Below are 25,808 nucleotides of genomic sequence, written 5' to 3'. Positions count from 1 at the left end.
TACTGATTTAAGTAGATCGAAAGTTAGTTTCTCTGATAAGGGAATCTAAAAACTTGGAGATAATTTATAAAAATGTTTTGAAAATGCTTTACAAATGGCTGATTAATTTTTCATGAGAGTGAAATGATTTTCGTTTTGTTTGACCAGCCGGGCACTCCTCCTGAGTCATGCATGCTGCTCCATTGATTGACCTAATGCACCTCTCATGACTATTGTGGTGACATCACTGGGGCAATTGCCAGAACTGAGTCATACTGATTACTGGTTTAATGTTTTTCCAAAGTAGGTCATTTGGTAACCTCAACACAACATAATGTTTTCAAAAGGAAAATACTGACCCATCCAATAGACAAGATGCATTTTTAATATTTATAATACAATTTTTAGTAATAACGCATTTCTGGTAAATTGTGAAACATAATTTGTAACCAAGAATAGAACAATGAAATTCTTACAATCAGGAATTTGGTAATCAAGTACAATATTTGGCACTGTGCTCAGTAAATGTATGCTCAATGAATAAAATGCAGTTTTCCCTTTTGTTGAGCTGAAAAAAGTTGTGACAGCTTTAGGCATTAAAACAAAGCAAATAGAAATAGTGTATTTAATCTCTACAGGCAAATAGTTTTGGCTCCCTAGGCATCTGAACACCATCCTATTTGAACTACATTCCCATCCTTTGAAACTGAGGAGTTTTACTTGGCTGTTCTTTCTTTTTGTTTTGTTTTTTTTTTTTGCGGCAAGATGTTGGTATGTAGTTCAGGCTGGCCTTGAACTCACTATGTAGCCCAGGCTGACCTGGAATTTACAGTGATCCTCGTACCTCAGCCTCCTAAGTGCTGGGATTATAGGCATGTACCACTACACCTGGCTATGTATACTATAATTGTTTTTAAAAAACAGAAACAGTTTTCACACAATTTTGAATTTAAAAAATGCATGTCTGTTTGTCTTGAAGACCAGAAAATACTAAAGGCAGGAGTAAGAGGACTACGCAGAAATGCTTACCATAGGTGAAAATGATTACCCTTGTGTTAAGTGTTGAGTGCTCATATTTAGCATGCATTTCTTTTTTTTTTCTTTTGAGACAGTTTTGCAGTGCAGTTCAGGCTGGTGTTAAGCTCAAATATGTAGCCCAGGCTGGCCTCAAACTCACAGCCATCCTCCAACCTCCCAAGTGCTGGGATCACAGGCGTGCACCACCAGTACCAGCTTGTATTCTGCTTTATTTTATTTTATTTTATTTTTTGGTACTGGGGATCAAACTTGGGTCCTTGAACTTTTGAGGCAGGCAGTGAGTAGTACCACTGAGCTAAACCCCCAGCCTTTTGCTATTTAAAAACATTTTTTTGTTCCTAGAGAGTCGAGTTTGTTGGAGTTTCTTTTTAGACTGACATGGTCCATTTATTTACTTTTTACACCAAAAGCCTCATGAAGTCAGATTCTGTTTCATTCATGGATGCCCAGAGCAATACACAGAACAGAGTAGGCATTCAATTATGCTGGCTACTTGACATACTTCCTCCCAGACCAGCCAACACTGCCTGAAGACCTCCAACCCAGATTTTTCCCTCAGAGGACATCATGGGGAAGCAGTGATCCTTTTTAGTGGGGAGTCAGTCTCTTATTCCACAGAGACATTGCTTTTGGCCCCAGTAGCCATAGCTCTTCTCTGGCTCATTGGGAAGCGCTGCTGTGATTCCCCTGCCTCTTCAGGTATAAAAACAAAAGTGAAAACAAGATGGACGTTTTGGGGGCATTGTGGTGGGCTTTAAAGCGCTCTGTCCTTATTCATGAGGGCATAAAATGAGTTGTTGTGGGGTCCAACACCAAGAGACTGGAGGGACAGAGGGCAGGCTCTCAGAGTATAAAAGGTCCAACTGCCCAGGCGATCCTAGAGTAAAAAACACAGAAGGACAATGTGTTTCCAGAGAAAAAATAGATTTTACTGTTTTGAGGCTTTTGTTATTTATTTATTTATTTATTTAGGTACCAGGGATCGCACTCAGGTCCTTGTGCTTGAGAGGCAGGCACCAGAACCACTGAGCTAAATCCCTGGCCCCTGTTGTTTTTTAAATGAGACCAAACATTCACAGACATTGATTGAGGACTGAAATCTGAAAAGGTTATGGCCCTGAAAGTTACCAGAATATGCCACTTTGAAAAATGCCTGGTTGGACAAAAGGTTATTGAGAACCAGCAAACCAGGAAAAGCTCTAAAAGTTGTACAAGTTCTCTGTAAAATAAATTTATCTTTATAAGAGAAATTGACTTCTGCAAAAGTTGTGTTCCTCTCCTAGTACCAGGAAGAGTAATGCTTATGATAAGCACTATCCAAATATTTCTAAGACTTCAGGCAGCTAACATTTTGAAGTCTGTACAAGGTCTTTAGGTCTTTTTAGAAACCCCTCCATGTTTTTATGGTTGATAGGGAAAACTTCGGAAATGTCACATTATAAGGTAACTTCTGCCCCTCACTCTGCTTAGTTCAGAATTAAGTGGTAATGGTAACAGAGGCACCTAGTCTCCCCCAAAAGTTTTGTAAGTGAAAAGAACCATTGTTAGCTTTGTTGACCAAACACGCTCCCTTCCCCTTGCTAGAATAGGTAACTGAATAAATCTAAAAGGTAACTTTCCCTAACAAAGAACTGCGTCTGAGTTGAAATTCAACTGCCCTGCCACCACGTTTTGGGTATCAGCACTGTGAGCTGTGAAAATGCAGTGTAACCAACTAAATAAGATCAAAGCCTAAAACCCTATAAAAGGAGTTGTAACCCAGTGGGGAGATTGATCAGGGCACCGCCATTAGGGGTCATTGATCCCATTGATGGAGTAAACTTTTTAATTTTACTTCCATTCTGCTGCCTCTGTGTGTGTCACTTGCCAATTCCTTCCGTAATGTGGTCATACTTTTTTTCATTTATTTAGTACATTTACTAAGCACCTACTTAACTACTTTTCAGGTATAGCCTAAGGCCCTCAGGACAACGGTAAACAAGACAGAATTTCTGGTTCCCTGAGTTTATTTTCTAGTAAGGGGGGCAGAAAAAAAAATCCAGTACTATACATATCAATATGTTAGATGCTATAGGAGGTATAAAGCAGTTGATCCTTATCTGCTGTGTGACCCATTTCCTTTTAGGCCACAGACCAGTACCAGTCCATGGCCCTGGGATTGGCAACCCTGATATAACAAAAACACTAATTCAAGAAACATGCTGCAGTTCTTTTAGATAATATGGTAGCATCTCTAAAAGTGTGGTTATTTAAGCAAGTACCTGCTTAAAGTAAGGATGCCTGTCATGCAGAAAAGATGTGTGGAGGGGTAAGGGTTTTCTAGCAAAAACCACAGTGGGAGAATACTTGGCTGTCAAAGTGAATGGCAGAGGACTGTGTGGAACTGAGAACGGTGGAAATAAGTTGGAGTGGAGGATGTTTGGGTCATGTGTGGTGATGGCATATATTTTATTCTAATAGTGATGTGAAGCTCCCTTGCCTGTCTTGCTTATCATTGTATCTCTAGGACCATGAACACTACCTAGCACATAGGTACCAGTGTTTTGCAAATGATCTATAAATTTAATGTATCTCCTATTAATATTCCAACTGGATATCATACAGAGCTTTTACTTTTTTTGGTGCTAAGGATATTCTACCATTGAGCTTTACCCCAAGCCCTTAGTTTTTATTTTCCTAAATTGCTCCGATTGGCCTTAAACTCAAATTGGCCTGCTTCAACCTCCCAAGCTGCTGGGATTACAGGAGTGTACCACTGGACCCAGTTTATGTGGAAATTGTTTTGTTTTTTTGGAGTGTTGAATGAAATAATTTATTAATGTATTTATACAATTTAAAATCTTTAAGCAATAGTCTCATACATATAGACTACAACTTAACATATGCTAAGCAACTTGTTTTCCCCACCAAAATACTTGGGTTAAAAAAAAATACAGCATTTATGATAACTTCCTTTACTTTTTCTCTTCCTATTTTTTTATACTAGTCAGTTTAGAACATAAGCAGTTCAATTTATTTGAGGCAGCTTTTGTCTACCAACACTGCATTCACAGAGCTTTTTTGGGGTGGGGGGTGGTATCAGGGATTGAACGTGGGAAGGGACCTTGTGCACTGAGCTACCACCCTGGCCCCTTAGTTTTGTTTTGTTTTTGTTTTTTTGTTTTTTGTTTTTTTGAGACAGGGTCTCACTATGTAGTTGAGACTGACCTGGAACTCACTATGTAGCCCAGGCTGGTCTCGAACTCACAGTGATCCTCCTGCCTCAGCCTCCCGGGATTACAGGCATGCACCACCACGCCCAGTCCCTTAGTTTTGTGTTGGTATAGAGCTTATTTAAAGAAGTGCCGATAATGTGTTTGGTGTCACATATATGACAGAGTCAGAAGCAAACCCAAGGTGAGGTGGGTAGTGCTGCTGTGGTGTCAGCTTACTGCCTGTATCTTAGGTTAAATACACTCAATGAAAGTGCTTTAGAGATGTAATTGCCTTCATTCATCCTATAAATTATTTTTAAATATTAACTGCCAGTTCTCCACTTGTAAAATTCTATCACATTTTAAATGATGCAACTCCCTGTAACAGTGGCAATAGAAACCAAGGAAATTAGAATCTCCACAAAGTCTTTTTTCCCCTTGTGGACCATGAAAGTGCTAATTTTCCCTTTACAAATGTTACATAAAATCTTGATTACAAAAGTACTCAGCAATTTAATCCTACCATCCATACAATTAGATGTTCCTTTCAGCAAGGTCAAAAGCAAATGATGTAGTAGTTCTTTGTACACCAGAAAATCTTGACACAATACAAGTCCACAGACTGAAATACACTGCTGCAGTCTTCAAAGAGAACAGAATTGGTCAATTTCTGCCAGTTCTTTTTGTTTGAAGAAGACTTGAGCAGCCCTTCAGGACCCACAGCCATCCTGCAAACTTCATGCTCACCTACTTCACATCAAGTCTGAGAGGATAAGGCTCATCAACTGCAGTTTCGCTTTGGCTTTGATGGTGGTCTTCCAAGTTTGAAGCCCTTACCACCAGATGGCAAGTTGCCTTAAGTGGTCAGAATTCTTCGAATAATTTCTATAGAGTTCATTTATGTTTATTGTATATTTTACACTGGTCTCTACAAAAATCTCATGAATGGAGTCAGTGTAGTCCTTAGCATATCTCTCCATGACTTCTCTGACATCCATAAGAACACACTTATTTTCTCTATTGGGAACTATAACATTAGGTGGGCCATAGTGTGGAAACTCCTTTACCCAGTTCTTTAATGTTGAAAATATCTCTTTTTTCTTTTTAGTACAGGGAATTGAACTCAGACCTTGCACTTGCTAAATCTGAGCTAAATCCCTGGCCCAAAAATGTCTCTTATTTGATATTATAAACAAATTTAGCTGCAGCCCATCCTCAGTAGTACATTGGTGCAAAGATGTGAAATCATTCTTGTCTAGCTGTATCCCAGATTAGGAATTTATGTAGCTTATTTTAGTACTGGGCAGTCTTGGTCATAAAAGATGCCCCTATTGTTGGGTTGAGGTTTGGATCAAAATGTCCTCCACAAACCCCCATGCAATACTTGGTTTACCTGCACGTGTATCTCCCAGCAGGCACATTTAGGGTTCCCTCAGAGATGCGGCCTGGAGCCTGGAGCAGGAGCCACCACCTCCCTAAACTGAGGAAGGAGAAACTGGGACCAGCACGAGCAACCCCAGCACTGCAGCCCCAGCCGCGGGGCTCACGTTCGCCCCTCCACTGGTCGTCAGCATCAGCCCAGCCTGTCCCTCTCCAAGCCCGTTTCTCTCCAGCTGCCAGAGTCGCCTCAGCCTCCAATTTGCTGCCCCACCCTTAGGGACGCAGTTGCTGCCGCCATCTTGGGACACTTACACATCGGACTGGCCAAGTGGCCTCAGATAACGACCCTGGCGGCTGGAGAGGGATAAGCCTGGCTGTTGCCGATGACCATTGGACGGGCGAACAGTACTTCTTCGGGCCCCGCTTCTGGGGCTGCAGTGTTGGGGATTCTCCTGCTGGGCTCAGTCTCTCCTTCCTCAGTTTAGGACGGTGGTGGCTCCTGCTTCAGGCCCCCAGGCCATATCGCTGAGAGAACTCTAAATTTGAAAAGTGAATTTTAAATGTATGTGGAAGCCAGGTGTGGTGGCTCACGCGTGTAATCCCAACACTTGGGAGGCTGAGGCAGGAGAATCACTCTGAGTTCCAGACCAGCCTGGGCTGCATAGTGAGTTCCAGGTCAGTCTCAACTACATAGTGAGACCCTATCTCAAAAATAAATAAATAAATATGAAATGTATATGGATGTGCAGGACTACTAGCAATCAAGAAAGTCTTGAAGAATCAAGATACCAGTATCTTATTAGATTATAAAATTATAAGAATTGAAGCACTCTGGTTGGCTTAGTGTTAATGGAACAGAATAGAGAACCCAGAGAAACACATGTGCATAAGAACCTAATATGCAAAGAATAGTAAAAAGAAGGGCTCTGGTGCTAGAATATTTGGGAAAAATTAGATCACTGTATCATATCTAAAACTAAATCTTGGGGCAGACTCAGGACTTCTATGTATAAGGCAAAACTTCATTATACTGTACTTTTTAGAAGGAAACAAAGGCCAATATCTTTATGATCACAGCAGAGAGGCTTGGGAAATCTTTGGTAAATTTAACCATGTAAAAATTAGAAACTTCTGTTTATTAGCATAGCAATATAGAAAGTGAAAAGATACAAGAGAAGTGGTGCAAAGACCCGCAAGTGATGGTGCCTACCTATAATCTCGGCACTTGGGGAGGCCAAGGCAGGAGGATATCAAGTTCAAGCCCAACCTGGGCAATTTAGTGACTTAGTGAGACCCTGTCTATGAATGAATGAATGAATGAATGAATGAAGATGTAGCTCATTTCAATCCCCAATACAAAACAAACAAACAAAGATTGATCATACCCCTGGAGGAGATTCTTTCAACATACACTTGTATTCACATGGATTGGCTTTTTTTTTGGTACCAGGGATCGAACTCAGGACCTTGCTCTTGTGAGGCAGGCAGTGGAACCTCTGAGTTAAATCCCTGACCCTGCATTGGCATCTAGAATAGGCTGTCCAATAGAGCATTCTTCAGTGATGGAAGTGTTTCGTGTTTGTACCATCCTATAGCCATGGGCTACATATATCTATTGAGCACTTGAATTATGGCCAGAGAGATTGAGGAACTGAATTTTAAATTGTATTTCATTTTAATTTTGCCAACTATGGCTAGTTGCAGCCACATTGGACAGCACAGACCCAAAATATAGAAAGAACGTATAAAAAGGAAATAAAGATGGGAAAAACATAACAAGTTGGTTAACCAGATTAGTAACTGGGATATACAAGTTGGAATGGTGAAAAGATGCTGTTTCACAATCTCTGCATGGGCAAAAATGAAAAAGTCAAGCATTATCAAGTGTTAAGCAGGATGTAGAATAACAGGACCTCTGTCCTACTGATGACCACAGAAAAATTGGTACATACCCTTTGGAAAATAAAATTGAATTAGTATGTATCTTTTTGGTTTGTTTGTTTGGTTTTTTGAGACGGGGTCTCACTGTATAGCTGAGACTGACCTGGAACTTACTATGTAGCCCAGGCTGGTCTCGAACTCACAGTGATCCTCCTGCCTCAGCCTCCCAAGTGCTGGGATTATGGGCATGCACCACCATGGCCGACCAAATTTGTCAGAAAAACCGAAAGAGCAGTAGTGCCTTCCTGGTGCGAGGATAGTTAGACAGAGCATGCATAATACCTGGCCTTTAGCAGTCCAGACCACCAGATAGGGCTGCACAGGAAGAAGGGACTTTTTTGTGGTCCTGAGGAATGGAACTAGGGTCTTGTGCATGTTGGCACACATTCTCCCTCTGAGGAACACCCCTAGCCCTTCTTGAGAGAGGGTCTCACTACCTTGCAATCCTTCTGCCTCAGTCTCCCAAGTAGGCGGAATTACAAGTGCCCAGCTAATAATGTCTTTTTCTAATTAACTCAGAAGAACTGACAAAGATTATTGGCTTGACCAAACCTCTGTCAGTCTTCTGAACTTTCTCATATACCCATCTGTGGACTTTTTTTTGGTAAAATGCAACTTCAGCAGAAGAACCCCACTAAGTCAGATTACCTAGAATCTGCCATCCTTGGTATCTGATCAGGTTCCTCATCTTCACCATCCTCCAGGTGATGTCTGGTCAGCCTGGCCTGTCTGTCAAGATTCATGCTATGTTCATTTAGCAAGGATCTCCCTCACGCTTGATTTCTACCTAGTGATTTTCCATCAAATGACTCTTTCCTGCTTCTTGGTTATTCATTTCTACTTGCCCATGCTGTACTTAGACTTGAGCCTAATTTCTCTCCCTAACTGCAAGACACAGATGTCCTTCTGATTCTGATCCTGAAAAAAAACAACAAAACTTGCTTCTTTTGCCTTAACCAAGTGGCTTTGAGAAAGGCATGATGGTGCATGCTGGTAGTCACAGCACTCAAGAGGCCGAAGCAGAAGGACTGCCAAGAGTTCAAGGTTATATAGTGAGTTCAAGGCCAGCCTGGACTACGTGTTGAGACCCTGTCTCAAAAACAAAAAACAAGTGCCTTTGAGCTAGGCATGGTGGCCTGTACTCTCAGCACTCTGGGAGGCTGAGGCAGGCAGATAACAAATTTTGGCATTGCCTGGGCCACTTAGCAACTTAGTGAGACCCTGTCTTAAAATAAAAAAGGGCTGGGGTTATAGCTCAGTATGAAGGCCCCGGGTTCACTCCCCAGTACTTCAAAATCTCAGTATGAAGGCCCCGGGTTCACTCCCCAGTACTTCAAAAACAAACAAAAAACTAAGACTGTTTTTTTTTTTTTTTTTTTAAACAGCATTAGTCAGCTTGTCCTGTGTCTGCTTGCAGTTGTGTCTGACATCTTTTCCTGTCACCAAGGTTAGTGGTTTCCCTGCAGATTCTCAGATAATATATTTATCACAGGCAGTTCAATAGGAAAGATGTAAATATTGGGATAAAAAATGTGAAGAAGAAAGAAATAAGGCCTCTTGGGCTGGGGATTTAGCTCAGTGGTTTGGTGGCCTGCCTTGCAAGCACAAGGACCCGAGTTCAATCCCCGGTACAAAAAAAAAGAAATAAATCCTCTTACATGAAAGTGGTTCAGGTGTTGTGACTGAGAGAGGATAGCCCCGAGAGTCCACTCTAACCTCTGCCAATCTTTTTCCTTTGGGTGTGTGTGTGTGTGTGTGTGTGTGTGTGTGTGTGTTGTGGAACCTCACAAATTTGAGGTAAAAAATGGCACTCCTTAACTGCATTAACTGTGCTTGTCAGGTCTGTACAACACAGGGCTTCTGCCCCCAAGTGGCCATTATGGATTCTGAATGCTTCCAGGGCTAAACACAGTTCTGTCTAAAGGTGCCCTGAGTGCCTATCACTCATCTCAAACATGGACAAATCATATCTGAAAACCACATTTGTGCATGAGAATATCATTAACTCTCTTATAATTCTATATTTCTATCATCCTGTTCTCCAGAATGGGAATTTAAACTGGGTGTGGTGGTGCACGCCTGTAATCCCAGCACTTGGAAGACTGAGGCAGGAGGATTGCTGTGAGTTCGAGACCAGCCTGGGCTACATAGTGAGTTTCAGGTCAGTCTCAACTACATAGAGAGACCCTGTCTCAAAAAACCAAAACAAACAAACAAACAAAATGGGAATTTACAAATATTATTTTGAGACAGGGTCTCACTAAGTTACTCAGGCTTGGCTCAAACTTGCCATCCTCAGTAGTTGAGTATGGTGGCACACACTTGTAGTTGCAGCACTCAGGGCCCTGAGGCAGGCCTGGGCTATATAGTGAGTCCAAGGCCAGCCTGAACTACATAGCAAGACCCTATCTCAAAAAACAGAAACAAAACAACACTTACCGTCCTTCTGCCTCATTGTGCTGGGATTACAGATATGTGCCAGACAAAATTTTATGTCATTTCTAATTGCTCATAATAGATTGGCTAGGTTTCCTATTGTCTATAATAACACATTTTAGTTCAGAAAACAACCAATGTTAAGTAGAAGTTATGATTTAGAAGGTTATATCAAAACCTACCCAAATTTATGGATGCTATTAAGAGTACCATATCCAGATATGATGCCAATATTTTCCAACTAAGGACTCAAGAAAGACAGTAAGGTCCTATGATTAGTCTTTGAGTTCATTCTGTTTCTGTGGTTATGTTTTATTTTTAATTTCTAATGTATAAATGCATACAGTACACCTATAATCTCAGTACTTGGGAGGCTGAGGCAGGAGGATGGCTGGGAGTTTGAGGCCAGCTTGGGCTACATAGTGAGTTCAAGGCTAGCCTGAAATACACAGCATCTCAAAAACTAGAAGGGCTGGGATTTAGCTCAGTGGTTCTGCCACCTGCCTGGCAAGTGCAAGGACCCAAGTTCGATACCTGGTACCAAAAAAACAAAAACAAAAACAAAAAACTAGAAAGAAATGAAAGAAAATTTGGACCAGGGATTTAGCCCAGTGGTCTGCTGCCTGCCTCATAAGCACAAGGACCTGAGTTCAATCGCCTCAAAAAAAAAAAAAAAAAAAAAAAGAAAAAAATGCATATTTTGTTTTCTGTTTTCAGTGTAGTGAAGATTGGCAGGTATTTATCTTATTAACACTCAGGAGTAACTTTTAAAAAGATAATCATATTCAGAAAAAAGTTATTAATTCCATGTGTAAAAGGGGAAATGTATGTACAAGTTTTCACATTAAAGGAAGAGATCCTTTTTTTGGCAGGGCTTGGGGTCGAACTAGGCTAGGGTCCCATGCAGATTAGGGTCCCATGCTCTGCCACTCTGAGACTTTGCTTTTTTTTTTTTTTTTTTTTTTTTTTTTTTTGCTTTTTGAGACAGAGTCTTGGTCTATAATTCAGGCTGGCCTAGCACTCACTATGTAGTCCAGGCTGGCCTCAAACTCATGGTGATCCTCCTGCCTCAGTCCCCCAAGTGCTGGGATCACAGGTACCATTCCTGACCTGCTCTGAGACTTTTTTTTTAATGGTACCAGGGATGAAACTCTGGACCTTGTGCTTGCAAGGCAGGCAGCGGAACCACTGAGTTAAATCCCTAGTCCAAGTTTTTTTTTTTTTTTTTTTTTTGTATTGGGTATTGAACTCAGGTCCTTGTGCTTGCAAGGCAGGCAGCAAAGCTGCTGAGCTAAATCTCCTGCCCCGCAAGACATTTTTTTAAGAAGTAAATAAATTGGAATTCTTAGGGCGGGGGTGCGGTTTGGCTCAATGGTTCTTCCAGCTGCTGGCAAGAGCAAGTGCCTGAGTTCGATTCCTGGTACCGTAAAAAAAAAAAAAATAATAGAATTCTCATTTGGTGCACTGAAAACTAGAAGTTAGTATAATATCTACAAACTGAAGAGAGACTGTGACTAAGAGTCAAGAATTCTATTCCCAGACAAAATGTTATTCATCCTTTGGAGCTAAAGAAAGAATTTTAGATATCAAACACTCATAATATCATCTGTGCACCATAGCTGAAGAAAATGCTCAACATGTTCTGATCCGTTGGTAATCACAGTAGAAAAGTGATATGAGTATGGGTAGATAATGAACACAGCACTTATGAATAATTAACCTTGTAGTAAATACGGATAGTTTATATTTATTCAACAGACATTTTGGGTGCCAGCCTAAGCCCTAAGCACAGCAGGCACAGAAGAACAAAATTCTTCAGGAACTGACAAATGAGATAAGAAATCATAGTTTAGGGCTGGGGATTTAGCTCCATGGTTCTCCCGCCTGCCTTGAAAGCACAAGGACCCGAGTTCAATCCCTGGTACAAAAAAAAAAAGAAATCATAGTTTAAGCAGGATACAGTGTCACACTCTTGTAATCTTAGTGCTAGGAAGGCTCAGGTAATTTAGCGAGACAAAAATAACAAAGGGCTGGGGATACAGCTCAGTGCTCCCTGGGTTAAATCCCTAACTAATACCTCTCCCCAAAAAAGTCTTAACATTCAGATCAAAAGGGAAGTCCAAATTATTAGTGCCAATAAGAGAATTTGACAATAAGTGAATTTGGCAAGGCAACTATATGAATGTAGCAGCTCAATATACAAAAATCAGATAACGAAACAAAAATCCCAATTGATTTCTATATACTATCAATAAATAACTGGAAAATGAAATTTAAAATACAGTTTACAACAGTAAAATATCAAGTCAGGCATGGTGGCACATGTTTGTAATCCTAACACTCTGGGAGACCAAAGCAGGAAGACTTCAAGTTTAAGGCAATTTAACAACTTAGCAAGACTCTGTCTCTAGATTGATAGGTAGATGGAAAGTAGATAGATAAGTGGTTGGGATGCAGCTCAGTGTGAAGGCTCTTTAAAAATTTTTAAAAAAAATTTTATCCCATTCTCCCCATCAAACACCCTCCCCTCCCTATATACAAAAGCTGTTTCCATTTTTTCCTTCTATTTTCACTTTTTTTCTGGTCCCCTTGCATCCTTTTGTCCTCCGTCCTCCCTGTTCCTCTTCCCATTTGAACAGTTTCTTTCCATTTCCGAACATTCATTATACATTTCAATCCTTATTTCCACTTTTGGTTTTTCACACCAGAGAAACAATGTGGTATTTAAACATGCATGTCTGATTTGTTTCACTTAGGAGTATGGTCTCAAGGTCCATTTAGCTATAAATGTCTGAACCGCATCCTTCTTTATGGCAGAGTAGTACTCCACTGTATTAAAAAAACCACATCTTCTATATCCACTCGTCTGTTGATGGACATTTGGGCTGTTTCCAAGATTTAGCTATTACAAACTGAGCCTCTATAAACATGAGTGTGCATATATTGCTGTGGTATGATGCTTTTACTTCTTTTGGGAAGATGCAAGAGATACAGCGGGGTCAAATGGAACCTGTAGTTTTAGTTTTTTGAGAAAATCTCCACACTGATTTCCACAATGCTTATACCAATCTATGCTCCTGCCAATTGTGGAGGAGTTCATTTTCCCCACACCCCTCCAGCATTTGTTATTCAGTGACTTATTGATAGCAGCCATTCTTTCTGGAGTGAGATGGAATCTCAGTGTTGTTTTAATTTACATTTCATGAAGTGGTGTTGAACACTTTTTCATGTATTTATTTGCTATTTCTAATTCTTCATCTGAGAAATGTCTTTTCACTTTAGATGCTCATTTTTTTGTTTGAGTCTTTAAATTTGGGGGTCTGATTTTTTTTGAATTCTTTATATATTCTAGATAATAGTGCTTTATCTGATGAATAGCTGGTAAATTTTTTTTCACACACTATGGGTTGTTTCTTTACTCTATTGGTGGTTTCTCTTGCTGTGCAAAAGCTTTTTAATAAGATGAGGTCCCAGTTGATTCTTTTTAATATTTTCCTGTGTGGTCTGGGTTTTGTTCATGAAGTCTTTTTCTACTCCACTGTGCTCAATCATTCTACCTATTCTCTCTTCCAGCAGATTTAGTGTTTTTGGGCTGGGGATTTAGCTCAGTGGTGCCAGGCGCCGTTTGCCTCCTGAGTTCCATCCCTGGTAACAAAAAACAAAAACAAAAACAAAAACAGATTTAGTGTTCCTGTTGTAATATTTAAATCTTTGATCCATTTTGACTTTTGGTTAGTGCATGATGAAAAATATGGTATCACTTTAATCTTTGGCATGGGAAAAGCCAGTTTTTCCAGCACCATTTATTAAAGAAGCTATCTTCCAGTGAATGTGGTTGGCTCCTTTGTTAAAGATAAGGTGGCTGAGTATGTCTGGAGTTGTTTCTACATCTTCTAATCTGTTGCATTGATCCTTGGGTCTGTTTTATTGCCAGTACCATGATTTTTCTTTGCTTTTTTCTTTTGGTATCTAGAATCTAACTCAGGTCCCTGCACTTGCAAAGGAGGCGCCAGAACCATACCCCCCCTTTTTTTTTTTTTTTTTTTTTTTTTTGGTTTTTTGAGACAGGGTCTCACTATGTAGTTGAGACTGACCTGGAACTCATTATGTAGCCCATACTGGTCTTGAACTCACAGTGATCCTTCTGCCTCAGCCTTCCAAGTGCTGGGATTACACATGTGTACCACCACACCCAGCATAGTACCATGATGTTTTTATCATTGTAGGTTTGTAGTATAATTTCAAGTCAGGGATCGTAATGGCCCCTTTCCTTTGTTGCCCAGAAATGCCTTTCTTGTTCCAAATAAATTTTAGGATTGTTTTTTCTAATTCTGTGAGATATGCTGTTGGGATTGCATTGAATCTTATAACAATTTTGGAAGTATAGCCATTTTCATGATATTTTTTCTTCCTATCAAAGAACAAGGGATATCTTTCCATTTTCTGATATCCTCTTCAATCCTTTTTTTCAGAGTACTGTAGTTTTCAGTGTAGAGGTCATTTACTGCCTTCACTAGTTTGATTCCCAGGTATTTCATTTTTTTGGGATGCTATTGGGAAAGTGATGGTTTCTCTAATTTCTCTCTGTGTGTATGTTATTCATGTACAGAAAGGCTATTGACTTTTGAGTGTTGACTTTGTGTCTGGCTATGCCACTGAATTTGGTTATCAAATCTAAAAGTCTTTTGGTAGAATTTTGGTGTCTTCTATGCAGAGTATCATGTCATTCACAAATAATGATAATTTAACTTCTTCCTTTCCTGTCCTTATTCTTTTTATTTCTTTCTCTTGTCTAATTGCTCTGGCTAGTGTTTCCAGAACTATATTGAACAAGAGTGGTGACAGTGGACTTCCTTGTCTTGTTCCTGATTTTAGAGTGAAAGCTTTCAATTTTTGTCCATTTAGTATGATGTTCAATGTTGGTTTGCTGTAGATGGCTTTTATCAGATTTAGATGAAGACCATCTATACCAATTTTCTGTAGGGTTTTATCATTAATAGGTGTTGGACTTTGTCAAACACTTTTTCTTCATCCTCAGAGGATCATGTAGTTTTTGTCCTTGGTTCTATTAATATAGTATATTACATTTGTTGATTTGTGTATGTTGAACCATCCCTGCATCCCTAGAATGAATACAACTTGGTCATGATATATATAACCTTCTTGATGATTTTCTGCATTTTGTTTGCCAATATTTTATTGAGGATTTTTGCATCTATGTTCATTATAGAGATTGGCCTATAATTTTATATTTTGGTTGGATCCTTCTCTGGTTTTGGAATCAAGGTAATGCTTCTAGGAATGAATTTGGGAGGATTGCTTCTCTTTTAGTTTCATTAAAGAGTTTGAGGAATAGCAGCTTTAGGTCTTCTCTAAATTTCTTGTAGAATTCAGTAATGTATCCATTAGGGCCAGAACTTTTGTTTTTTGGTAGGTTTTTAATTACATACTCAATTTTATTGGCTGATATTGGTTTATTTAGACTTTTTATATTTCTTAAATTTTGGTAATCATGTGTATCTAGGAATCTGTCCTTTTCTTCTGTATTTTCCATCTTATTAGAATACAGGTTCTCAAAGTAGGTATTGATGATCTTCTGAGTTTCTTCAGGGTCTGTTGTGATTTCACCCTTTTCATTCCTAATTGCATGGATTTGAGTCTTTTCTTTCCTTTTTTTTTTGATAAGGTTGGCTAAGGGTTTGTCAATTTTATTTAATCTTTCAAAGGACCAAGTCTAGGGCTGGGGATTTAGCTCAGTGGTTCCAGTGCCTGCTTTGCAAGTGCAAGGACCTGAGTTTGATCCCCAGTACCAAAAAAATAAAAAATAAAAACAACAACACAAATCAAAGAACCAAGTCTTCAATTCATTGATTCTTTGTATTGTTTTCTTTGGCTCCATTGCATTAATTTCTGCACTGATCTTTATAATTTCCTTCCTCATGAGCTTTGGGCTTGACTTGCTCTTTTTTTTTTTAAATTGCTTGAGGTTCAACATTAGGTTATTTGAGCTGACCCTGTTTTCCTGATGTGGGAATTCACCACTATAAATTTCCCTCCTAGAACTGCTTTCATTAAGTCCCATAAATTCCAATATGTTGTATTGTCATTATTGTTTTTCTTTTTCTTTTTTTTTTTTTTTTTTTTTTTTTTTTTTGTACTGGGATTGAACTCAAGACCTTGTGCTTACGAGGCAGGTGGCAGAACCACTGAGATAATTCCCTGGCCCTCATTATTGTTTAATTGTAGAAATTGTCTGATTTCTTCTTTAATTTCATCTGTGACGCATTGGTTGTTCAGGAGGGTATAATTTAATTTCCATGTGTTTATGAAATTTTTGAGGTTTCTTTTGCCTTTGATTTCCAATTTCATTGCACTATATGGTCTGACAATATGCATAGAATAATTTCAATTCCTTTGCATTTACTTAAGCATGTTCTGTGAGCTAGTATGTGTTCTATTTTGGAGAATGTCCCATGTGCAATTGAGAAGAATGTGTATTATGATGTTGTGGAGTGGAATATTCAGTAGACATCTACTGAGTCCATTTGTTAAAAAAGTTTGGTGCAATTCTAAAATTTCATTGTTCAATTTTTGTCTAGTTGATCTATTTGTGACAGTGGGGTGTTGAGGTCCCCCGTTACAGCTGCATTAGTGCTGATATGATTCTCATGTCCATTAATATTTGTTTTATGTAGTTAGGTATGCCAGTATTTAGTGCATATATATTTAGGATTGTTATCTCTTCCTTTTGGATTGTTCCCTTTACAAGGATGTAGTGACCTTTTTTGTCTCTCTTAACGAGTCTTGGCTTGAAATCTACTTCTTCTGCAAGTAGAATAGAATAGCTACCCCTGCCTTTTTCTTGTCATATGGAGTGGTTTTTTTTTGTCCTTGCTTCTGAATATGTGATACATTACTTTTTTTGGTCATGTGTGATACTTTTTTCCATCCCTTGATTTTCAGTCTGTGACTTTGTTTTTTAATTAAATGTATTCCATATATACAGCATATTGTTGGATCCTGCTGCTTGATCCATTCTACCAGTGTTGTAGTCAGGATTTTAACAAGGGAATACATTAAATACAGGACACATAATTTACAGGATTATTTTATGATAATTACCAAAAAAGTCAAATGCATAGGAGTGCAAGAGAGATTAACCACACACTAGAGGCCCAAAGGATCCAACTGAGGGCCTGGATACCAGCAATTTCCCACACAAGTCCAGCTAAAGGTTTAGAGTCCAAGGCAGTGTCCTCCTCAAGTCCAGCCAGTGGCTTGCAGCCCAAAGCAATGTCTCCTGCATGTCCGTATTGAGAATCTGCACCTAGAAGGCTCAAAGGCCGGTGGTGGAAGCCAGAAAACCTATGCCGGTGAGATGAAGGATTTGTGCCACCAAGCTGAAGGATCCATTGGAGCCAGGAAGAGATGCTCACAGTGAAGATCAGAGCTCCCCTGATGAAAGCAGCCATTATCAGCAACAGGCCCAGAGCTCCTTTTCCAACAAGAACAGCCTAGTTTGCATCAGGAAAACATCTGCAGCAAGCTTCTCCTAGAAAGTCAACAGGCCAGCTCTTGTTACCTTTGCTGCCATTGTTGTGTCTGTTCTGTCACGCCCATATATCATCCCTCCTTGGAATTGGCCAATTATGGACTGAAACCTCTATGAACGGGCACTGATGCCTCTGCTCTGGAAAAAACATTGGTCTAGAGCACTTTCCAATCAATGAACACTACTTAGGATTGGTCAGTTTTGGGAACATGTGCGCTACTCCGTGCTTCAGGCGTTGTACTTCTGCTGGCCATTCTGTGAGAACGTGTTGGCATACAGCGCCCAGCAAAAAAAGAAAGAAAACTTGTTGACATGCCTCACAGACCTTTTCACAGCATTGCCACACAGAAGAAGGTTGGCGTCATCTCACCAAAGAAATTCATTTCAAAGCTGAGAAAAGAGAATGATGTCTTTGATAACTACATGAAGCAGGATGCTCACAAAGTTTTAAATTTGCTAAACACTATTGTGGACATCCTGCAGGAAGGGAAGATACAGGAAAAGCAAAATGAAAAATTAAAAAATGGCAACATGAAGGAACCTACAGAGAATAATAAACCAGAACTCACCTCGGTCCGTGAGATTTTTTTCGGGGAATGCTCACCAATGAAACCTGATGCTTGAACTGTGAAACTGTTATAAACAAAGATGAAGATTTTCTTGACCTTTCTGTTGATATGGAGCAGAAACACTCCATTACACACTGTCTGAGAAACTTCAGTAACACAGAAACACTGTGTACGGAACAAAAATATTATTGGGTAACATGCTGCAGCAAGCAGGAGGCTAGAAAAGGATGAGGGTTAAAAAAGCTCCCCATGGCCGGGTGTGGTGCCACACACCTGTAATCTGAGCACTCGGGAGGCTGAGGCAGGAGGATCGCTGTGAGTTCAAGACCAGCCTGAGCTACATAGTTCCAGGTCAGTTTCACTACATAGTGAGACCCTGTCTTAAAAAACAAAACCAAACAAACAAAAAAAGCTCCCCATGATTTTGACCCTGCACCTAAAGCAGTTCAAGTACATGGAGCAACTCCACAGGTACCCCAAGCTGTCTCACTGAGTGGCCTTCGCTCTGGAGCTCCGGTTCTTTAATACCTCCAGGAGTGTTGTGAACCTGGATCACATGTATGACTTGGTTGTGGTGGTTGTTCACTGCAGCAGGTAAAGGTGGGCCAGAACCAGTGGCCCATTATGTCACTATTGTGAAAAGTCATGATTTCTGGCTTCTGTTTGATGACACTGAAGAGAAAATAGATGCTCAAGCTATTGAAGAATTCTATAACCTGACGTCAGATATATCACAAAATTCAGGATCTGGATATATTTTATTATATCAATCAAGAGAGTAACTTAAAGAACCATGGTACTAATTCAAGTAGGAGACATTGTTCAAAGTGTTATTGCCCAGTTTCTCCGCAGAACTCCTTTTCCAGCAGACCACTAATGTTATCCGAGTCTCAATGGTCTGGCTGTGTTACCTCCTCTTGTTTTACATGCAGCACTAGTGTTGGTTTTATTTTGGTCTGAGGTAGAGTGAATTGAAGTCAGGTTGTCATAAGATTTATATGAATAACAGTTGCTAATGTGAGGATTTGGGTGAATGCTATGCCACTTCTTATGTCTGGCTAAATTAGAAAGACATTTCCAGGGAATGTCACAGTTTACTTTGAGTGTTTATGAAACTTCAAGGTTCTTCTTTCAATCCATTACTTTAACTTGTCCCTGGAAGCATTGCTACACATTTTTAGTTTATCTGACAGAACGACAGAAGAATTGAGTAGATAGCTGTATACCTGTTTAGGGCTGCAACTATAGCTTTAAATTTGTGAAAGGAAAAATGTTTAAAAGTGAGTAAACTTGATATTAAAAATCATCCTCCACATATAGCAGGTTGAAGAGAAGCTGTGCGTGGTGCACGACGGGCTGTGCTGACCTAGCCATAGAATTCCAGGGGCTAAGACATTATGGAGCTCAGGGCAGGCAAAGCCAAGAGGAAGAAGTTTCTGTGGACAGTAAAAAATCACTCTTGTCTTTTTACCAAAACCAAGTTTCAGGAAGAAAATCTCAATGCTGTTAATTTTAGCGATGCTTTTCTTCTGTAAGGTCCTGTGAGTTGTATTTATCCCGTACCTGGGACTGCTAAGCTTTTCAAGCTGCCTTTCCAATCCTGCTGATGTCTTGCAGTCTGTGGTCCTGGGGCTGAGACACCACATTAACTGCCTCTGGCACATCTCTCCTTAGCTAGTCAGCACCACTGTCCTTCCATATCAGGAGCAGTGGAAGCACTGCACCTTTACAACAGCCACCCCATCAGCTTGATTTTTTTTTTTTGGTACCAGAGATCTAACTCAGGACCTTGTACTTGCAAGGCAGGCAGCGGAACCACTGAGCTAAATCCTTGGCCCAGCTTGATTTTTTTAAAAAACATATTTGGTCTGTTTATTGAGGCACTGGTGAGCTCCAGGGCTAAAATGGAGCCCTTGCTGGAGGCAGCGCTGAAGCTAGTGGGGTGTGAGGTGGGTTGACAAAGTGTTAGTGGGCCAATGGAGCAGTGAACAAGATGGCAGCTGTTTCTCTGGCTCAGACTCCTAGAATGGTTGACAAGACAGAATTTTTTGGAAGAACCTCATCTCCCTTATAGTTACTTTTACTTTTGCCACTTCTGTCACATATGTGTTTATTAAAGCATTTGAGTATTGATACCTTTTATTAAAAGGGTCAATTTGGAAAAAAATCAACAGGTCACAATCTTCTCCTTCAGTTCTCTATTTGTGGATATTGGTAACAATCCTCAGGTGGATCTTCCTCTCCCAGACCATGCTGATTCAGTTCAGCTGGGCATTACAAGGTGACCATTAGTCAATCCACCACAGCTAGTCTGTTTCTTTTGATTGGTGAATTGAAACCAATAACGTTGGTGGTTACAACTGATATATATTATCTTATGTCTGTCATATTATTTTCCTGCTGTTGGCTTCCTTCTTTCTGTTTAATTTCTTGCCTTGTCTGGTAGATTCATTCTGCTGGGGTTCATGGAGTTGTAATCCTTATTGTCTGTAGAATATCCTTCAGAACATTCAGGAGTGCTGGCATCATGGTCATGAATTTCTTCAGGTGTTCTTTGTCATGGAAGTATCTTATTTCTTTTTTTTTTTTTTTTTTTGGTATCAAGGTTCAAACTCAGGACCTTGCCCTTGTGAGGTAGTCCCTGTCCCCTCTCTATCAATTTTGCTTTCTTTTTCTTTTTGGTACCGGGGATCGAACTTGGGATCTGGTGGAACAACTTAGCTCTCCATCAGTTTTGAAGGATAGTTTTGCAGGGTACATCAACCTGGGTTGGAGATTCTATTCTTTTCTTTTGATATATGGGGATCAAACTCTGGACCTTGTGCTTGCGAGGCAGGTGGCAGAACCACTGAACTAAATCCCCAGCCCAAGATTGTTTTCTTTTAAGGCTTGAAACATCTCTCCAAGATTTCCTTGACTTGAGAGTTTGTGTTGAGAAGTCTGCTGTGATTCTGATGGACTTTTATAGGTGATGTTTCTTTTCTCTAATAGGTTTTAGTATTTGTCCTTGTGGTGAACTTCTGGAATCTTGACTAATAATAGGGGAAGGTTTTTTTAATCTTAAAATGAGTCTTGTATGCCTCATTTATCTGTATGTCAAATTCTTTGTTTGTTTGGTACTGGGGATCAAACTCGGTCCCCTGTGCTTGCGAGGCAGGCAGCGGAACCACTGAGCTAAATTCCTAGTCCTGTATGTCAAATTCTTTTTCCCTGTTTGGGAAATATGTTGCCATTATTTCTGAGAATAGAGTTTTTATGTCATTTGTGCTATCTCCTGCTTTTCATTGACTCCAATTTATCTGTATTCTTTGCATCATCTAGCAGCTTTTGGACTGATTTCTTATGGTCCCTTGCTATTTTTAAGAGATCTCTCTTTTCTCCTGTCAGGTATACCTGATGTTCTGTCCTCACATTGACTCATTCTGATGCATATACTTTCCATGGAGTTTTTAATCTCCTGGATACCTGTTTGAATGCGTTTCATCGATTCCATTTCTCTCCTATGCTGGGCGTTCATGGTTTCTATTTCTTTCCTATGTTGGGTGTTCTTGGTTTCCATCATGTTCTTGAGCTCCTCTATTTTTTTTTATTTGTTTCTGTTCTAGAGTCACTAAGAAGTCTTTCATTTTAGTCACCATCTCTGTAGTTATCTGGGAAATTATTTCTGCTTTGATTTTTTTTCTAGAGCCTTGGTCATCTGCTTTGTTACTTCTACGTTACCACTTCAGAGAGTCCAGGTGGTTGGCTTTCAGATTGTTCCACCTCATTGCCCAGGGTTTGCCTTTGGTGAGCTGAAAGTCTGGGTGGTTGCATCTTGTTTAAGTATCTTCTCATTTTCTGTTTTTTGTTTTTTGTTTTTTTTTTAGTTTGATTCCCGATTTGATGCTTGTAAATTGCTTATGGCAAGTAGCTTTCTTGCCAGTATTCAGAACCCTTAGGAAATGACTACTTCTCAGAAGTGTCTTCCAGGGGTAGCTGGCTTTTGGGGTTAGAGTCTGTTGCAGGATCCTACCTTTTCAATTTATTGGGGATGAGAAATTTCTGCCTACTTGGCCCAGGTGCCAGTTCTTTGGCACTGGTCTATAGGTTTTATTTTTTTAAAGATCCTTAGGCAATCTCAATCTTACCAGGAGGAACAACATATTAGCCCAATGACTAAAGTAACACAATTGACAATAAGAATAGCATCAAATAGAGCCTAGAAAACGACAAACTATATTCCTTAACATGGCAGTTTTACCCTTAGAGGAGAAGATTTAATAGTGGTTAGGGAATAAAAAACAGAAATAGAAGAAGAGGAAGAGATCAAAAGTAAAGCTTAAGGACAAACTTTAGGAAACTGATGAAGAAGACAGATGGGAAATAGAAGAGGAAAAAATAAAAACAAAAGAACAGAACAACAACAAAATTAGAAACTGTTCAAACAATGAAGAAAAAAAAAGAAAACAAAACAAGAACTAGAGGGGAAGAAAAAAGAAAGAAAAGAGACCCTCCCAAATGTTCAATTCAATGTATTTCTCTGCTGTCACTGTTAGGGAATGTGGCCAAAGAGAGTCCAGAGCCAAATTGATTAATCCCAGCAAGCTAGCTACAGCTTAATGGTGGGGTAGTGGGTAATCCCAGCCAGCCTGCCCCTTTAGTTTCTCAGAAGTTCAGGCTAGTTTCAGGCTACAAGGCTGGAATCAGATTCCTTGAGCCTACAATAGTCTGTGTATCTCCTGCCAGCTTGAACTCTGCTCTCTGACCTCCTGGTCACTTGAACTCATCACCCACACCAAGGAACCAGGATCCACTAGATGGAGTTCACCCACAGCTGTTCTGAGTTCCAAGCTCAGTTGGCTTCTTTCCGAGATGGCTACCAGCTAATTACCCTCTCCTGGGTGAGGTCTGAGCCTGGATAACTTACCAGCTGCTGCAGTCTAGTACATCCACTGCTGTTTCACTGGTGCTTTTCTCTATGTAGGCCACTGGGGTTGCCAGCAGTCACTGTGACTCTGCAGGTTTGGCCTGCTGTTTCCTCACCAAGAGTCCAAGCTCTGGGAGAGAACACTGCTAGGACCTCCCTCCTCTTTGTTAAAGTCTCTCTCTTCACTCTCTATAGACTTCATTTCATACCTCAGATCCTTCCTGTTTCCTGGGGACCCATTTCCCTCCTTCTTTTCCTCTTCATGCTACTATATTCCAGTGTCAGGACACCAAATCTCAGAGTGGCTCTTTCTCTGCTGCTCGCCATTCTGCCATCTTCCCAGAAGTCCCAAGTGAAGGCCCTTTAAAGAAGGTGATTAAGGTGTGTGGTTGGAATAGTCCAACATGAAGAATGAAATTGATTGAGTCAATGAAACACTAAAATAAGATGAAAAATTGAAAATGAAAGGAATGAAATTAGCACTACTATAGGAAGCATGGAATTTTTATAAGTGACTAAAACTTGGAAGGGCCAAGACAACCTTGAAGAACAGCAAGGCTGGAGGGCTTTGTCTGACTTCAGAACTAAGTAATTAAGCTAAGTACTGTAGATAAAACAGAATGATGGTGAACAAAATAGAGGGTTGAGACACAGTCTCACATGTAATGGATAACTTGGATTTTTATTTTTAACAGTACTGAGGATTCAACCCAAGGCTTTCTTCTTGAGCTGTGTTCCCTTTTTTATTTTTTATTTTGAGATAGGGTCTCACAAAGTTGACCAGGCTAGACTTTATTTTGTAATTCTCTGCTTCAGCCTCCCAGTGTGTTGAGATCATACATGTATGCCACATGCCTGTCTGATCACATGATTTTTTTTTTTGACACAGAGTCTCACTATACAGTTCAGGCTGTCCTTTTTTGGGGGAGGGGGTACTAGCGATCGAACTCAGGATCTTGTGCTTGGGAGGCAGGTGGCAGAACCACTAAGCTAAATCCCCAGTCCTCAGGCTGTCCTTGAACTCACTATTGTAGTTTATGATGGCCTCGAACTCATGTTTCCAAGTGCTGGGATTACAGGTATGTGCCATCATGTCCAGCTTTGATCCCATGATTTTTGACAAAGGTGACAATACAAGTTAGTAGGCGAAACAAAGAACTTTTCAATACATGGAGATGAAGTGATCAGATACCCATATGGGGGGAAAAATGAACCTGAACTCTACCTTACCTAAAATACAAAAACTAATTTGAGATGGATGGTAGAGCTAAGAGTGAGAATTAAAATTTTAAAATATCTAAAAGAAAATACAGAAAAATGTTATGACCTTTGGAGCAGGCAAGGATTTTTCAATGTGATATTAAAAATATTGTAAAATAATTCAGCAATTGAACTCCATCAAAGTAAAAAATTTCCATTAATCAAAAGACTAGGAAGGAAGTGAAAAAGCTGCCACTGGGAGATTATATTTTCTTTTATTTTTCTTTCTTTTGTTTTTGTTTTTGAGACAAGGTGGCCTTGAACTCACTATGTAGCCTAGGCTGACTTCGAACTTGCAATGATCCTTCTGCCTCAGCCTCCCAAGTGCTGGTGGGAGTTTATATTTTCAATAGATAAATCTGTCAAAAAACTAGTTTTCGTTTAATCCCTGGTACAAACAAAACAAAACAACTAGTTTCCAGAAGACATAAAGAACTCCTACACATCAAACAACCCAATTTAAAAAATGGACTAACTTCCAGAAGAGTTTTTGTAAATAGACACCTCATAGAAGAACTCTAAATGATCGGTAAGTACACAAAAGGTGCTCAACTTTACTACAAGGCAAAGAAATGCAAACCTGTCACCTAGAAATTCTAATCCTGTGTACATACTGAAGAAAACGAATCCATAAAAACGTGTACACAAATGTCAGTGTTAATAGCAGCTTTACTCATAATTTGCACACATTGGAAAAAAACTGCAAATATCTATTAACAGGTGAATAAAACCAGGGAATGAGGATGAAATCAAAGATGTGGGGGAAAAAAAGATGTACGAGTATAAGAAAATGCTATTTCTTTGAAAATGTTAATAAAATAGAGCAACAATAGATGTAGAGAATATATGGGTTCCATCAGTAGTTCTCAGGATTTTTTAAAAAACTTGTGTGCAACCACGCTAACAGAGGTGGGTGCAAGGTTCATCCATTTATTCAGAGTACACACATCTTTTGACTATCAGTGTTTGCCAGACATTGTTTTCTTTTCTTTTTTTTTGTTTTGTTTTGTTTTGTTTTGTTTTTGTTTTTTTGAGACAGGGTCTCACTATGTAGCTGAGACTGACCTGAAACTATGTAGCCCAGGCTGGTCTCCCAACTCACAGCGATCCTCCTGCCTCAGCCTCAGACATTGTTTTCTAATGTAACAGGGGAAAAAAAGTTTTAAAACTGTGGTTTTGGATGGTATTTATTCAGCATGTAGCAGCTGCCAGGCCGATTATATCCGTTAGCACACTGACTCCCACAAAGTACATAAGTGTGGACATCTTGGAGATGAAGTTGCCCGGGGTTGCTGGCTGGGATGTGGCTATGAATTTAGCACTGACACAGGCTCCCCAGGTAAGGAGGGTACAATTTAGGTCTCTAGATTACGGGGGTTTGGAAACCCTTCGAGAGTCAGATGGGCTCGAGGTGCCTGGGAGCGGAAACCGGGGGGACAGGTCTAAGTAGCCCTGCGAGACGCAGCGGGTCAGGTGCGGGACCTGGAGGGTCTCCTGCAGCCTGCTTGCAGCCAGGTGGCGGGCAGGCCTAGGCAGCCCTGCGCCGAGTCACT

The 25,808-nt window shown here is 40.0% G+C and overlaps 1 protein-coding gene and 2 pseudogenes across 1 annotated transcript in view; 2 read left to right on the top strand and 1 right to left on the bottom strand.

Annotated features, from left to right (window-relative positions):
• Cenpv (centromere protein V) overlaps positions 1-25,808 on the top strand; it is a gene marked incomplete at its 5' end in the record, with an annotated part of 62,529 nt that overhangs the window by 1,016 nt on the left and 35,705 nt on the right. The gene's annotated exons all lie outside the window — the stretch shown is intronic.
• On the bottom strand, positions 4,993-5,889 carry LOC104853670 (annotated as a pseudogene).
• LOC104853665 lies at positions 17,638-18,871 on the top strand (annotated as a pseudogene).

The sequence above is a fragment of the Fukomys damarensis genome, unplaced genomic scaffold (assembly GCF_012274545.1).
Source record: "Fukomys damarensis isolate Sample0158 unplaced genomic scaffold, DMR_v1.0_HiC HiC_scaffold_13, whole genome shotgun sequence".
Taxonomy (NCBI): domain Eukaryota; kingdom Metazoa; phylum Chordata; class Mammalia; order Rodentia; family Bathyergidae; genus Fukomys; species Fukomys damarensis.
Note: the sequence above shows the minus strand (reverse complement) of the source record. Positions and strands in the feature narration are given on the sequence as shown.